Source organism: Delphinus delphis, chromosome 11, assembly GCF_949987515.2.
Source record: "Delphinus delphis chromosome 11, mDelDel1.2, whole genome shotgun sequence".
In the NCBI taxonomy this organism is placed as follows: Eukaryota; Metazoa; Chordata; class Mammalia; order Artiodactyla; family Delphinidae; genus Delphinus; species Delphinus delphis.
This window is the reverse complement of record NC_082693.1, coordinates 85,891,580-85,909,252: the sequence shown is the minus strand read 5'-3', so window position 1 is coordinate 85,909,252 and position 17,673 is coordinate 85,891,580.

Sequence of the window (17,673 nt, the reverse complement as noted above, 5' to 3'; positions counted from 1 at the left end):
CTGTTGCCAACTACGTCGTCATTAGACTCAGCCAACACTTATTGATAGCAGAGATGCCATTGAGAGGAGACATTAACACCTCCACCGCTAACAGTAAATCAGGGGCCACTCCAGTTGTCTGCGAGCATCTGCAAAAACACCTCCGTCTGGCTTTTCCAGCTCGGGGTTCTCTCTACCCCTCTGCTCCTGGAGTAGTGCACATCCGGAGTGGCTGTCTAAATACCCAGGTGCCGTGGGATCAGTGAGAGCCTCCAGGGCAAAGATAATGAGCTCCAGGGAAAGTTTCATACTGAAACATTTATTTTTTTTCCTTTCTAAAACAATACATACATTGAGTAGAAAATCTAGAAAACTAAGATAATCAAAGGGAAGGGAATAAAGATCACCTAGAATGTCATAATCCTAATATATCTCTTGCTAACCTTTTTATCTGCATTTGCTTTTCATTTCTATAGAGTTGAAATTACGCTGTTCCTGTAAAAAAAAAAAAAAAAAAAAAAGAGAAAAAAAGCCTTTGTTTTCTTCCACTCTGGCCACACTGCCCGGAGTGTATTTCCCCAGACAGGCTGAAATAATTGCTTCGCTTTGTCATTCTTCTATTCCCGTGCTCTGCTTTATTCTCCTTCAATGCACTACATTACCTGATGCCCTATTACAGAGTCGTTTGTTTATTATGGGTGCTCCCCACTGCAATTTAAACTCCAAGAAGACAGCTTGTGTGATCAGGGAGTCTTCTTGGAGGAAGGGACATTTGAGCAGTAAACCAACGAAGGCAAGGGAGCCAGTCATCAGAGTATCTGGAGGAAGAACGTTTTTTCATTCACTACTGAATTTCTACAACCTGGAACAATGCCTGGCCCATAATAGGTGCTCAATACATATTCACATATGAGTGAATAAACATTTTTTGGTAACCTGCCTTTTTTCCCTTTAACAATATTGTACAGAGCCTTCAGGGTCACTAAATATTCTTCAGCATACCACTCTTTAAGACTACATCATATTCCACACTATGGCTCTATTATAATGGGTTTATCCAACCCTCTACGGTTGAACATTTAGGTTGAGTTCCCCCATACCCTCTCCCCATTTTTAAACATATGTAGGGCACTGAAAGTAACTGAAATGATTTATCTATGCTGGGCAAAATTTGACCTTGAAAACTCAGTTGGAGGCTTGAACTGGGGGAAACAGTCATTAGTAAGCCCTTGACCAAACAAGGAATTTAAATTTCTCTGTTGGAAAAGGTGGAGAAGGTGAGGACACCTGCCTTACCAGCTGGATGGGCCACATCAGCCTTGGTCAGTGATGTGACAGTCACGTCACAAGTACTTAGGACTTACAGAAAAGAAGTACATAGAGTATGGATGTGTAACAGGCTGAACTGTGTCCCCCCGAAATTCATATGTTGAAGACCCAACGCTCAGTAGCTCAGAATGTGACTATATTTGGAGACAGGGTCTTTAAAGAGGTGTCAATAATTAGGATAAAAAGAGGTCATTGGCGGGGGGGGGGGGGGTCCTAATCCAATCTGACTGCTGTCCTTATAGGAAGAGGAAATTTGGACACAAAAAGAAACACCAGGGATGTACCCAGAGGGAAAACCATGTGAGGACACAGGAGAAGGTGGCCACCTACAAGCCCAGGAGAGAGGCCGCAGAAGAAACCAAACCTGCTGAAAACTTGACCTTGAACTTCTAGCCTCTAGAACTGTGAGAAAGTAAGTTTTTGTTGGTTAAGCCACCCAGTCTATAGTATTTTGTTACAGCAGCCCTAGAAATTAATACAATAGATAAGTGCAATGATGTTACAGTGCCCCTGAAAACATATACTTAGACTTCCTAAGTATACATTTTATTGCATATCAAAGGTCAAAATTTTCTATGCAAACTTTTCTGAAATTAAAATAGAACTCATTAGGGGCATATGAATCAATAGACGAACATCTACTTTACATGCAACTTTTTCTTGAGTGTTTCATCTTTAAAAAATTAAACAACAAAAATTAAAGTATAAGTCTCAAAAAAAAGGATGTGAATTTCAAAAAACTGGTCATTTTTTTGCCCCTCAAGGGTATATTTCATTTCCCATATTCTATAGCCACCTACTTAGTTCTTAATTTGACTAATATTTAGCAAGTATTTAGCATGGGCCAGTTCCTGGGGGTCTGACAGTGAGTGAGACAGATGCCTCCCTGCTATCATGGAACTTAATCTATTGAGGGAAAGAGTTATAATAATAAGCAATTAAAACAGGACACCTCCGACTGACAAGAGGAAGGCTTCATCTCCTAAGTTAGAGGTAGGCAAACTTTTTCTGTGAAGGGCCAGGAAGTAGATAGTTTCAGTTTTGTGGGTCACACGGTCTCTGTCTTAACTTCTCAACTTGTAGAGTGAAAGCAGCCATAGACGATATATGAACAGTGAACAGAGCTGTGTTCCAATAAAACTTTATCGATAAAAAGAGGATGCAAGCCAGATTTGACCCAGGGACCATAGTTTTCCCACACCGACCCTTCGTTCTACACTGGACGATGGCTTGACCACTTTTTCAGGCCAACATAGAACATCAATACATAAATGTCCTGTCAAGTGAGGTGTGTCCAGGGAAGTGTGGACAGATCCTTGGGCGTTGTATAAAGAGAACACACGATTCTGTAGGATCTGTTCAAGACCCCTAAATACACAGAACATGAAATCATATACCCCAGATGGCTCTGCCGAAAACACAAGGTCTTTTCATCCAAGCTTACGGTGCGGTCCCTCCTTCCCCCCTCTCTTTAGAACACGGGGCACCACCCTTTCATATAATTCAAGTAGCAATGCCTGGCAGTCGTACCTAATGTTTGGGGCTAGGCTGGCAGCCTCTGAGTATAACTGTCCTCCATTAGAACTTATTCATGCTTCCTATCCAAGTTTCCAGAGCCTTCACTCTCAAAACAGTCCTTCTTAGAACTTAGAAACCATGGTTTGTGGCCTAAACTGCATGTACCACACCCTGAGGTAAAACTTCCAGGCCACATTAAAACATGGGTGTGCCCAACTTCCAGAAATTTCTATGGAGAGTTGACCCACCTGTCTATAGATGTGGCACATGGCCTTCAATCTTATAATTACAGGCTCTCTGAAACACTCATGTTCTGGTATAATAAAGAACACAGTTCAGAATCACAGGGAGCTGGGTTACAATCATGAGTGAACTTATGAATATCATTCCACATAAAAAAACTGCCAAACTAGAAGCAAGAACAAGGTGTAAAACATAGAGCACAGAGGGCTCTTTATGACTGAGGAAGACATTCACATATTCAACAAATATTTATACACTACTTGCTATGAGGCAGGCGCTGCTCTAGGTGCCGATGAGAAAAAAATCAGTGCCCTCGTGGAGATGACAGTCTATATCCAGAAAAGCTTCCCAGTAGGGGAGACATCCGAGCTGGGAGGGGCCTCTGTATTGCACATTCACACCACAGTCTATGCCAACGGCACCCCCGGAGGTGTGAAGTGGAACAACCTGTGGGGTCTTACCTGGTGACCGTGTCTTGAGCCTTGAAGGACTAGGATTTGGGTAGGTACGGAAGAGGAAGGAGGGCAGTCCAGGTAGAGGGAAAGAGTACATGTAAAGGTATCAAGAACAATTTATTTAGTGCCCACTGTGCACATGACTCCAAGCCCTTGGGGCTACGAAGAGGTAAATTCCTGTGACCTGCATTATAAAACTGCATCACTCCTTCAGCCATAGAATTAAAAATAGTTACTGAGCACTTACCATGATCCAGCCTCTGCCTCTAAAACATGGGGATGTAGCCCTGAACAAATCAGAAATGGTGCCCTACCTCATGGAATTCACAATCCAGAGACATGTTGAATAATTACAAGAATGATGAGCATTGCAAAAGTAAGGTGCAGGATCTTAGGCGTGCTTGTAACTGGGAGAACAGACTCAGTTTGGGTAGTTAAGAGATTTTGTGATGGGAGAGACGTGACTGTTCTCTTGCTAATCGTTCCCCATGAGAAGGGGGGTGGGGGTGGGAAGGGGGTAGAGTTGACCTCAGTGTGCATCCTCTGGACAGAATACCTACTTCTCCAAATGACAGTGCGAGCGTCAGTGTAAGAATTACTGTCCACTAAGGAAACAGATTTAGGAGGAGCAGTGGGCCACGACTTCACCCCCAAACAGATGAACATAAACCATTCCAGAGAGTCTTGCCTCTTCTCTTGGAAATATCCCACAAACAACCTCTGTAAGGAGGGGAAGAGGGGTCCATTGATAAACTTGGGAGCTGGAGAGAGGATGTGACGTGCTAATGTGGAAATTATGGACTGGGGCTGATTTTTGAGGTCAGACTTCTCTGAAGATGTCTGACATATGATCCAAAAACCCAGCAGAATGCACCACATTTTATTTCTCTGGGCAAATTAACCTCAAAGTACAGCGTCCCTCAGGAGGACCGGGGAAGATGTTCTACAGTCAACACAAACACAGCAACAGTGGCTTGGGTTCAAAGCAGAGGTCCAAACATCTGAGAGCAGTTCCCAAGCCCTAGCACACACCAGGATGGCCAGGAAGGCTTGTGAAAACCGGGGTTGCTGGGCCCATCCCCAGAGCTCCTGAATCAGGAAGTGTGGGATGGAAGCCGAGAATTTGCATTTCTTACAAGTTCCCAGTTGGTGCTGATACTGCTAGACCACATTTTCGTAACCACTCTTCCTGCGTATATTGTGAGACTTTTCAGGACCTGGCCCCAAGTCTCTCGCTCACGCTTCTTCGCCACAGTTAGGTTCCCCATCATGCACCTGCCCAGCCCAAAAGACGGAGATTTTTTTTTCTATGCGCCCAGAACATAAATGAGTCCCTTCTATATATTTGTTTATTCTGTTCCCTCCGCCCATGAAATCCTTCAAAGATTAGTGTAAATACTGCTTTCTCCATCAAGCTTTTTCTGTCTAAACAACACAATTAAAATTTTAAATTGCTCTAGTGTTCTGTACACTAATCTGTGTGGTTGATTATGATTTCCCTAATGGTATCTTGTCATTCAGGTGTTCATTCAATAAACATGTATGAGGTACCAATTGGGTGCATGTGCCTGGGCCCAGCTGGGGGCTAAGGTTGTCACAGGGAAAGATGTAAACTCTACACTTTCCAGGAGCTTATTTCATGAGCAGAAAGAGAAGTAAGTTGATAAAGACAACACAGAGTGATCGGTACTAAACTTAGTTATGGGAACACTTGGGAAAGACACTCAACCCAGTGTTGACTGGTTCAGAAACGATTTTCCAGAAGAAATGATTCCTTTCTGACATGGGAAGGATGAGTGGGATTTAATGACAAAAGGTATGGGAAGAGAAAAGCAGGGAAAGGGTGACCCAAGCCAGAGATGAGAGAGGGTTTAAGACTGAAGAATCAACTCTGAGAAAAGGAGGGATAAGAGAGGAGAGCTGGGGGAAAGTCTGGGGCTAGTTTGTGAAATCCTTAAACACCTTGGGAAGCAGTGTTGATCTGATCAGGAGGCAGAAATCACACGGTAGGTTAAACAGGGGAAATCACAGGCCATAAATTGATAACTGACATACCGTGTCAGAAAATTTTAAATGAACTACATCACTTTCTCTTCTCAATACAAGCCCAAGAAGGAAAAGTAGCTCTTCGCCTAAATAATTACTTGTTGGTCTTAATTTTCTATAGAGTCTGCTGTACACAACAACAAACCACCACCTCACCTAGCACTGAGTTTAGAGCATATTTTCCACCTAAAACCATGTTCCAGATTCAGGATTGGGCAAACAGCAACTGGATGTTCCTCAAGCCAAGCCTCAAGGAAATTCGTCCAACATTCCCAACTGCAACGAAACCCCAAATCTAAAAAAGGCAATTTGCGCAATGGCCATTATGGAAGTTTCTGTACAGCTGCGGTCAGGTCCTCCCAGTGTTCGTGAAGTGATGAGTCACAAACAATGAGGGAGCATCCATCATTCCAGAAGCCGGACCATACGATATATTTATACTTCAGACCATCTGTAGCAAACATATATGAAATTTAGACATATATATATACATTTGTATATGGAAGGTTTTGTGGAACAGTGAATAACCTCTCACTGTGTATGTACTAAACGCTTGAAAGAAAATAGAAATTATCTCTATTCTGCCCCTTTATAATACGTGTTTTGGTTATGATAGGAATCTAGTGATTTTTTAAAAATGAGATCAGAAAATTTAGCACATAGTTTGGGTCCCTTATTTAAAACCAAAGGATAAGGGAAAGTAATGGAGAAGGAAAGTAGGAGATTGAGAGTAGAGGGAATTAATCATAAAATGCCTATGGTTAGAACCATTAGAGTTTCTATAGGACCTTTTGCTGTTTGAAAGATGCCTTCTGACAACACTTCCTCTTGCCCTTTGGATCCTCTAAGCCTCCTGAGGACTCTACTCGTTCCCCTTATCCTGCACTCACTCCCTGTTTGTGGCCCAGCCTAAAGTTCCAGCATTGTCTTATCATTCAATACCCTCCCTTCTGTACGCTGTCAAACACATAGGGGCTTCAGCTACCAAACATGAATTCCCATCCCATATTTTCAGCTGCCCATTTATTGTAACCGAGTTATTCTTCCCCATCTTTTACCTCCTCTCAGTTAAAGAACAACACACCTGCGTCCTTTGCCAGGTAACTATGCAGGACATCCCACTAGAGTGGGTAGCGTATAATTCCCCACCACTTTGACGTTAGGCTTTGCCATGTGACTTGCTTTGGCCAACGCAATGTTAGTAGTCATGAAACAAGGAAAAGTTTTCAATGCATCTGCATGACTTGGCTTGGCCTCTTGGGCTTCTGTCATCACAAGGGAAGGAGTACAGCTTACGTGACCACGGGTCCCAGAATGAGATATCTGGAGCAGACTTGAACCTTACCTGCAGCCTGAGGCCAGGTGTGGCTGGAGGGAGAGATTACACAGGTGCATGAGAGAACGTTCGGGGGTGAATGATGTGTTCACTACCTTGATTGTAGTGATGGTTTCACAGATATATTCATATGTCCAAACATCAAACTTTACAGTTTAACTACCTGCAGTTTATTGTATGTCAAATGATACTGCAATAATTGTTCAAAATATGTTTCAGTTTTTAAATGATCAGATGTTATATGAAATTTCAAAATGAATAATAAGGTTTTGGCCTATTAATGAGCGATTCATTTGCAATTTTTCTTCATCTGTGGTTAAGTTTCACATTTAGTTGGTTTCTTTTTATTATTTTACTTACAAAATTAGAATAGCCTAAATAAATTTTTGTCCCTATTGACTTGGAGAGTTACCATGATAAATTCTTGAGTTAATAAAAAGCAAGTTGCGGAGTAAAATGTATGGTAAAATGTCATCCTTTTGTTAATAAAAAGAATGAGAGGGCTTCCCTGGTGGCGCAGTGGTTGAGAGTCCGCCTGCTGTTGCAGGGGACACGGGTTCGTGCCCCAGTTCGGGAAGATCCCACATGCCGCGGGGCCTGTGCCCCGGAGAGGTCACAGCAGTGAGAGGCTCACGTACCGCAAAAAAAAAAAGAATGAGAATGAAGAGAACATATGTGTGTCTATTCAGATATTAATTTACATGTTTGTTTGAACACAGAGAAAGGTGGTCAGGGCTGGCAGCAAGCATTTAGTCGTTTTGGATATCATGTTAATAAGTTTATCTTATTCAGATGTTGGAAATTGCCTTTTTCAACTTGGGAGATCTTCACTGGTCAGTGAATTCCTAATGCACCCGTTTTGTTGCCTTCTGCTCTCAAAAGTATTTCTTCGTGGTATGTTGGAACGTTTGGATGGGTTTTAAAATATAACCAGTAATACATCATCAGTGATTATCTTCAGTAAGTGAAGAAAATCATCAAGCACTGGGAATGAATCAAATTCCCAGCAATGGAAGTGTTTGTACCAGTTTGATTTTTGTAAGTAATCCTAATACGTTATGTAATCCTTGATATTAAAAGTCGTGGCATTTTGGAACCGACATGGAGTTTACGTTGTTGAGATGGTCCACTTGAGCAAGCTACTTGAAACAATATTTTTAAAAGGGTATTTTCGTATCGTGGAAAAATGTGGTTTTTTTCCTCATCCTTCATTTGAAAAAAAAAATTGTGAGAACACATTCCCCCACAAGAGCCAGCATATGCTAGTGCCAAAATGCAGAATGTGTACAGCTCAGTTAATTAACAAAGACCCAGAAAAGACCTACACTCATTAGACGTGGTTTGCTAGGACTTGGAATTTTCTCCATTTCTTTCAACCCTGACTTAGGAACGGGTGGTACAGCATCAGGGCTACCTCACTGCACTACTCTGGCTGATAACACTGCCACTGTCTCCCTCAAGCACAATGTCAGTACTGTTTCTTGGAGTTGTTTCTGCCAGTTCCCTTTGAATCAAGCAGTGTGTGAACCAGCATTGGGTGAGAGCTCCTTTATTTGCAGAGCACTGCCATCATTACTGATTCTAGCCACCTTTTGCAGCCTGCAAGTGAATCACAAAATAACTGTTAACTGCATGGAAAATGTCTTCTCCTGTGTCAGGGACTTAAACAATTAAATAGAACAAGATGTTGTCTTGCACTTTCCCCTCATATGTGTCCTGCAAAAGGCTAAGAGCTCATTCATACTCTGAACATCAATAGAGTCAACCAACAGAAAAGCAACAGCAATCTCTCCATTGTGCACTACCATGAATAAGAAATCCAGAAGTGTCACTGGATGAGGGAATCTTGCCAAAGCCTCATTCTGATTTCTTCCAGGGCATATTTTTTAACTTGAGGCTAGTCTTATAATGGTCTTGGCCACAGTGTAACTAAGATGTTTTGCTTCAAGGAGTAGGAATTTGGATGATACTTCAAGAGCCTTGGTTGCTTCACTGCCTTAATTAAATCACCAATTTTGTATTGGAAAGCCTTATTTTGTCCTTGTTCTGGACAAACTCAAGGGCTTAACAGTTATACCACTAGGCTTTGTTTAAATGAAATGAAATGAAAATGTTGTTGACTTTATGTTCCTACTCTACAAAATTCCAAAATTGATAATACACTGCATGTTAGAGAGTAATACAATCTAACTTTCATGTATTCACTCACTCACTCATTCATGCATTCATTCGTTCATTTTGAAAGTCAGGATTCTTTAGGTGTAATTTGCTTACAGTAAAATGTACCCTCAGATATTCATTTCGATTCTTCCTGTGCATACAATTTAGGGGTGAGGCTATCAAAAACATGTCACATTGGCACACATAGCCACTTTGTCCCAACATACACATATTTACAGATACACTTGAGTCCTATTCCTTTATAACATTATTTGGGGCTGTAGTAATGAAACACCTATTTTCATCACTAACTTTATGCTCAGCAAATCACTTTTGAACAGCTAAAAAAAAATGGAGGCTGGTTTTCCTGACATGACGCAAAGTCCACAGGTAGGTGGTGACTGAGGTTGGTGCAGTGGGTCCACAATGCTGGGGTTGACTGCGCTGTGATTCTCTTGGCCTCAAGGTTACAACATGGTTGCTGTCCCTCGAAACAAACATGTTTAATAATGGATATGAGCAGATGGGGAATGGGGGAATGCCAGCTGCACCTGTCCATTTTTTAAAGAAATCAAGAGCTTCCCCAGGCCCCCACTTGCAGCCTCTCTGCTGACTTCCTCTTCTAACTCACTGCCTCACATTTGGTCACACGTTCAGCCTTGATGCCAAGGATACTGGGAAATGAGGTGCTTAGGTTTCCAGTCTCTTAGGAGAGGAAGGGTTGGGGAGAAGGTGCCTGGGGATGGATGTCTGAAGCGTCAAACTACAATGTCTACCATGATGCTGACATACCACCATTATGCTGTTTGAAGAACAGAGGAAAGGAAAGGGAAGGGGAGGGGAACGGAGAGGAGGGGAGGAGAGGCGAGGGGAAGAGAGGGGAAGAGAGGGGAAGAGAGGGGAAGAGAGGGGAGGGGAGGGGAGGGGACGGGAGGGGAGAAAATGTGGGCTACAGATGGGCTGAAGTTTAGTCCCAGCTCTGCCACTTCCTAGCTATGGGAAAGCTAGGACTTTAGGAAAGTTATTTAGTGTATCTATGCCTAGTTTTCTCACACACGAAGATAGTGGTAATAACTACCCCATAGAGAAGTTGAAAAAATAAAATATGATTTATGCAGAGAGCTAAGCCCAACACCTGGCACGTAGTAATCACTCAAGGTCACTACCACCACGCCACTGCTATCACTACTACAACTACTACTGGTAATCATTATTATTACTATATGTGAAAATATTTCCAGTTAGGTAAGGCACTCTATAAACAATCCAATTTACAGAATTTTATAAATTCCCTTCCTTCTATCTCTTCCCTTTTAATTACCTGGCAACAGGATATTACTGAAAATATTTAAAGAATTATCCTTGGGATTTGATTCATTCACTTGATCAACAAAGATTTACTGAACACCTGCCATATGCCAGGCACTCTAGAGAATACTGAGGATGTGATGGTGACTGTAACGTGTGCAATTTAATCGGTGAGACAGACAATAAATGAAAAATCATAAACACGAAAGCCCAATTAAAACTGTGGTTAATTATAAATACTGGGGTTTTCCCCTTTTAAGAACATTTTAAAAAGTCCGGAAGTTGAGTCATTTTTAGACGTCTGTAAAGGTCACTCCAAAACCCTGAAACAAGTTGAAACTCTTTGCCTCCTTTTGCATTAAGGGCATTTTGAAAATTAATTCCTGTACCTTGTTAGGAATGTATTTCTTTGTATGAGAACTATAGTTCCTGCAACTGAAAATTAATGTAAGATGTTGGCTGTCCTGGAATGGAACAACCAACCGTATGAAATCATTTTGTGGTTTGATACTTCACTATTAGCCGGAGGAGTCTCCACACACCCCCAGTCCGCAACTTTATGCCACTGCAAATAGCAATTAGTTCAAGTAGAAAAGATTATACAGCCAGGTGCACTGTTTGAAGTTTGGGGGCTTTCTTTCTCCTTTTAGTTGTGGTGGGGTGGGAGTGCAGGGGGTGTCAGGGAGGAGAAACCTCTTTTGTTAAGTATTTGCAGTCTGTGGGCATCCTGGTAATTCAACAGGCATCTGTGGAATCTTGGGGCATTGGGACCTTTTGTGTTTAACCATCAAGCTCTAACCTCAAGGGCGTTTGCTGTGGGTTGAAATGGGAGTTGTGAGGCTTATTCACTGATGTGCAAAATGACATGATCCTCTTAACAGAATGAGTTTCATTAGATGAAAGGCAAGAACACAGTTGAGCTTAGTGTCTTATAAAGGAATCCAAGATATTTATTAGACATTGAGTTATCTTTTTATAGATACACAAGATGTGGCAGATAAAGTCCAGATAAAGTATGTTTGCATGATTGCTCTTTTACACCCCTAAAAAGCAAATGAACAAATACTTGGAATCTTTTTACTGGGTTTTGTTTTGTTTTGAGAGTTCTTTAGAATTCTTGGTACAAAAATGTACATAAGTTTGAAAATTGCAATTGAATTGAAACATATATTGAGAGAGTGATATTAGAGACAGTTTCTCCGTTGTTCTAAAATTTCTCCAGGGTATTATTTACTACATTGTTTCCCCCAAACTCCCCAGGCAGGACAGAGTGGCCTCAAATACTGAATCCCCAGTACAAATAAAAAGTGGTCAGCAGCCTCCAACTGGCTCTGCTCAGAGCTAACCCTGGGAGCCTCAATCTTCTTACTCACTAAACAATGGAAACGTAGGCAGTCCTGCCCAGGTCTCAGAGTGTAACAAGGAAGAGCTAAATCGGACTCCATGTTTTATCTGCTTCTTTGAATTTAACCTTTGCTTTTCGTTGCTTTTGTTATTATAATCACACATAATGGCTTGCCTCAGGGAACCCTGCCCTCTGCCTGAATGGTTCAGCTCACAGGGAGACAATCTGACCCCGCCCACCTGTGGACGGTCGCAAGAAAGAAGAAATTAACACATCCCCTCCCCGAGACCAGCCATTCCAGGGGACATTTGCAAAACTTATGGCCTTTTCACTTTACTTCCTCATCTCCGCCCCCTCTCTGTGCTATATATAAAAGAAACTGGCATCCTAACCCTCCCCACCCACCCCCACCCCCCCGTAAGATGGTTTATCGGAGACACTAGTCCGCCACCTTCTCAGTCTGCCGGCTTTCTGAATAAAGTCGTACTCCCTGCCTCAACACCTCGTCTCTGATTCACTGACCTGTCGTGTGGCAAGCAGAACGAGCTTGGACTCGGTAACAAGAATCACGAGGACGAAGTCAGAAAGAAAAAGACAAATACCGTATGCTAACACATATATATGGAATTTAAGAAAAAAAAATGTCATGAAGAACCTAGGGGTAAGACAGAAATAAAGACGCAGACCTACTGGAGAACGGACTTGAGGATATGGGGAGGAGGAAGGGTGAGCTGTGACAGGGCGAGAGAGAGGCATGGACATATACACACTAACAAACATAGTAAGGTAGATAGCTAATGGGAAGCAGCCGCATGGCACAGGGATATTGGCTCGGTGCTTTGTGACAGCCTGGAGGGGTGGGATAGGGAGGGTGGGAGGGAGGGAGACGCAAGAGGGAAGACATATGGGAACATATGTATATGTATAACTGATTCACTTTATTATAAAGCAGAAATTAACACAGCATTGTAAAGCAATTATACCCCAATAAAGATGTTAAAAAAAAAAAAGTAACTGTTTTCTATGTGAAAAAAAAAATAAGAATCATGAGGACGAAACAGGATGAAGGAAGTGTTGGCATTTCTCTAAAGCAAAACACCTGCTATACAGACACCAGGAGAGCAATAGGACATCCCCTCTGGTTGAGGGGCTATCATTAGGCCTTCTTCTCTGGGCTAAAATTTTTAGGGACAAGGTCTTCCTGGTTTCTTGTCCGATCATAAATCTTGATCACATGAAACATGCTTAAAAGAAGGTACAAGGAAGAATGACCTAAAGAAATGTTTAGAAAAGTATAAAATGCACAATTCCCGAGTGGGTGGAAAAGCATAAACTCATTTAAAACAAAGGATCACCCTTATATCATAGCAGGGTCTGGAGCCAGGCAGTCCATGGGTTCAAACCCAACTTTGCCACCTCAATTTCCTCATCTATAAAGTGGGGACAATCATAGCTAACTCACAGGGATATTGTGAAGGTTAACTGAAATAGTCTCTGTTAGGAATAGGTTTAGCTGCCCGCAACAGAAACTCCGAAATAAGAACGTCTTCACTGCACAAGGATTCATTTCCACATGTGAAAGAGGTCGGGAGACAGCCGACTACAGCTAATATGTTGGTCCCATGACGTCACAGGGAGCTAGGAGTCTGATGTCTTTTGGCTCTGACATCTTAGAGATAGACTGAATCTTCAGGGTAATCTCATGGTCCAAAATGGCTCCATTGCAAGTGTCAGGAATGCGGAAAAGGGCTTTCCTCAAACGTCTGTCCACCTTTTAAGAAGCCCTGCTGGCAGTCACTTCCAACCATCTTTGTTCCAGATCATTGGCTACAACTGGTCACGTAGCCACACCCAAACCAAGGGAGACTGGAAAATATAGACTTACACCTCATTACCTCAATAAAATAAGGGTTGTGTTAGTAAGGAAAGAAGAGCCTGGGTGTTAGCAGGCAACAAACAGTCTCTGCCACAGGACCTGGTGCAAGAAGTGCCCAGTTAAGGTTAGTTGCTGTCGCTGTTGCCGTTGTTGTTGTTAGAGACGTGTCAACAAAAATGGGTCTTTAAAACACACTCCCATTCTTCCGTACGAACAACAGGATAATACAGCTGATTTCAGACACCCACATGTCAGCACTCATATGCACCTGCCAGAGTTGTTACCAGCAGAGAATATAGATCAACTGTTTTGATGCTGCTTAAAAAAAAAAAAAAAAAAAGTTGTTTCAATCCTTAGAGCAGACTATTACTCAATTATTACACAAATATGTATTTACACCTAAGCCCTATGCTAAGTGATGGGAATAAAAAAACGCAGGTCCCAATTCTCTAAGAGCTCACAGACAAGTCGTAGAAGCAGCCAATAGAGCATCACAGCACAGGGCAGACACAGGTAAACACCAGAGGTCCAGGAGCACACAGGAGGGATGGCAGGGATGACCTGTCCTTGGAGGGCAAAGGACACGTTCCAGGGGAAGAGATAGCTGAGCTGGTTCCCAGAGACAAGTTGTGTGAATCTAGGTGGGAGGGAGGAAGAGCCCCAGGGGTGGAAGATGCAGTCTCCCCAGAGGCACAGAGGCCAGAGAGGACCATGCTGTCTCAGGGGAAACGTCAGTACAGTGGTTCCATATGGCTTTCAAAACCTGCAGCACATCCTCTTACATATTCTCAGTGGAAAAAATTTCCATCCTTTGAGCACTGATTTGACTTTCTGAAGCAGCCAGAATCACTGGGAGCTAAGTCATGTGAATAAATTGCGCCATTGAGATGGGTGTTTCTATCCTAAGGCCAGCATGAGGGGTGGCAAAATAATGGGACTTACATTCTTGGGCAGTTCAGAGCCTGACTCAAAAAATTACTTTCTCCTAAAAGAACAGAAAGGCTTGCAGCAACAGTGGGCAGCATCATGACAGTAAGTCTCTAAACAAACTCCCACGGTGACTCCTTGAGAGAGGGCGTGTTGGAATGGACTGTTTGTTAGAATGTCACATTATCTGACGCTGTGCTTATTTGTGGTATACAGAGTCGATAGAAAGATCACTACAGTTCCAATCCCTGGTATCTATTTCAATTCTGGATCCAATGTAAAAATAAATTTCTTCACTCTCTCTTCTAAAAGTCTACTTTTCTGTGGAAAAAGTTTTTGATGGTTCATTAATCTACATATACTTGTCCTTTAAGGAAATACGGATTTGTTGAATTTTTTGTACTTCCCAGACTTCAGAATATTCAGAAAAGGGGAACTACTTTAATATTCTCCTTCTCCTCTTACACCTAAGAAGCTGCTATTTTTAACTCCCCGCCCCTAAATATCTCTCAAAATAAGCTCTCCTCTTTATCCTCTTTGTCGTGATCCACGCCTTCATAATCCTTTATCTAACTCAGCAATTAGCTTTCCAATTGTTCTCCCTGTTCTTCTCTCCCCTTTGCTGTAATGCACCCAAACACTGCCACAAGAGAGGTCTTTCCAAAAGGGAAGTGGAATGAGTTTTCTCCTTTGCTTAAGAACAAAATAATGCCATGTGCAGCAACATGGATGAAACCAGAGATTGTCACACTGAGTGAAGTAAGTCGGACACAGAAAGACATATATCATATGATAGTGCTTATATGTGGAATCTAAAAAAAAAAAAGGGTACAAAAGAACTTATTTACAAAACAGAAGTAGAGTCCTGGATGTAGAAAACAAACCTATGGTTACCCGGGGATAAGGAGGGGAGGGATAAATTGGGAGGTTGGGACTGACATATACACACCACTATACATAAAATAGATTACTAATAAGAACCTGCTGTATAGCACAGGGAACTCTACTCAATAATCTGTAATGGCCTATATGGGAAAGGAATCTAAAAAAAAAAAAGAATGGATTTATGTATATGTATAACTGACTCACTTTGCTGTACGTCTGAAACTAGGACAACATTGTAAATCAACTATACTCCAATAAAAATTTTTTAAAAAACCAAACTTCCCAAGGTATCCCCTAGGAGATCCTTTAGGGCCTGAAGTTCCACTAAACATCTCAAATCCTTCCATTGGAAGAAAAATGAAGTCCTGCCCACGTTCCCCACCTCATCTCTCCTCACCACCAACCTTACATTCGTGGTTCCACTAACAGTTGCCTCTCTTGCTTCCAGCGCCAGCATCCGATTCATCAGACAACCTTGCCCCTTGGCCTTCAGACCATTTCCTCGTTCCATCCACTTTTGCCACTCAGCTGCTGCTGCTTTATCTAAACCGCCATCCGCTCTAGCCTGGAAGACTGTGGTAGCACCTTCTCTGGTCTTTCAGCTTCCTTTTTGCCCCCTATAGTCCAGGTTCCACACAGCTATAATAAGATCACATCATTTCTCTGATTTCCCATCTTATTCAGAAGCCAAAGTCCTTACACGGGGGTCACAGGACCCCACACACTCTGTCCCCTGGTTCTCTCTGCAAGCTTCTCTAACCCACTTCTCTATGGTCAGATCGATTTCCCTAGTGGTCCTTTAACATGGCCGAGAAAACTTCTCTTCACAACCTTTGCATATGCTGTTCCCCTTGCCAAGAATCCTCTTCCTGCCTTTCCCACTAGAATATAAGCATCAAAAAGGCACTGTTTGGGTTCATCTCTTTACCCTTTATACATAGAACACTGTCTACCACACAGTAGATGCTCAATAAAGATTTGAAGAACTAACGAGTGAGTTGAATGTTTTGCTGTTTTTGTTCGATGCCTTTATCCTAGGCGCTATGGGAAAAGTTGGACCTGATGAATTTGAATCCCTGACTGTCTTTAACACGGTGACCCTGGGGAAGTCATCTCTGAGCCCTGTTTCTTTATTTGTAAAATGGTGAATCTATAAAATACTCAGAATTTTTGTGAGATTAAATAATATGGTGTTAGTTTTTTCCTCTAGGAAATCTGAGCTGATGCAAAGAAAGTCAGGTGATCCTCGTGGCAATATTCTGCAGTGTCCTAAACAGAGAAATGTAACTTCTCGGTTGGGCCAGACAGAAACTTCTGGTTGTTAAAGCTACAGAGCTGGCTTCAAAATGATACAGTTGAGGTTTCTCATTCTTTAAGATTCACTCTTTTTGAGGAATGTACAAATTTACTTTTAAATCAAATTTTTTTCTTCCAATTTATCCCTACTTTGAAACAAAAATACATGATGAACAACACATTGGTAGGAAAACTGTATGTTTTGAATCCTCTTCCTTGTGTCTTTACCTGGCTTTTGCCCCCATGCCTGATGCCCCTCCTGGGAAGGAAGACAGAGCTCACAGACTTTGCTCCTCTGTCCAATGTATTTCACTCATGTACTCCCTTCTGACTGACACACACTCAGAAGTTTCTGCAAAGGGTTGGACTCTGGCTGCAGTGATCACATGGCCCAGCTCACACCTGTTGTCCCACTGTAACCATTTATAGTGGGCCTTTCACTCTCAAGCACGTCCTGGTTTGGACAATAAATTATGTTGTCACCCTACTAATAGTCCATGTCTAAAGGCTCATTTTGACAAGAATAAACTTCTGAGGCCCATTACATTTTTCTTTCTTTTCCTCTTGTCATCTTACTTAGATCTGACTATAGTCTTGAAACCCTCTGTATAACTGCTGCTTTGCTTATATCACAGACTTAAGAGTCTATTTATTCATACAATACGTCATGCCCCCCAGCCTGTGTTCTCCCAAATCCTTTCCCCAATGTAATTCTTCAGATTACCTTATTATGTACATCATAGCAACATCAGATAGAAATAAGCCTCCTTCAGACAAATGTGTCTGAATTTTTCCTACTCTGGGTAATCAAATCTGGACTCTACAAATCCAGTGTGGTCCAGTGGGCCACGAACAATGCACACAGAAATTCTCGGACTCTGTGGAACTGACAAAGAAGGTGATAGATGTAGAAGGCATACCGTCACGTGTCAGTTTTAATATTAATACCTTTATTTCAATAAGAATATAT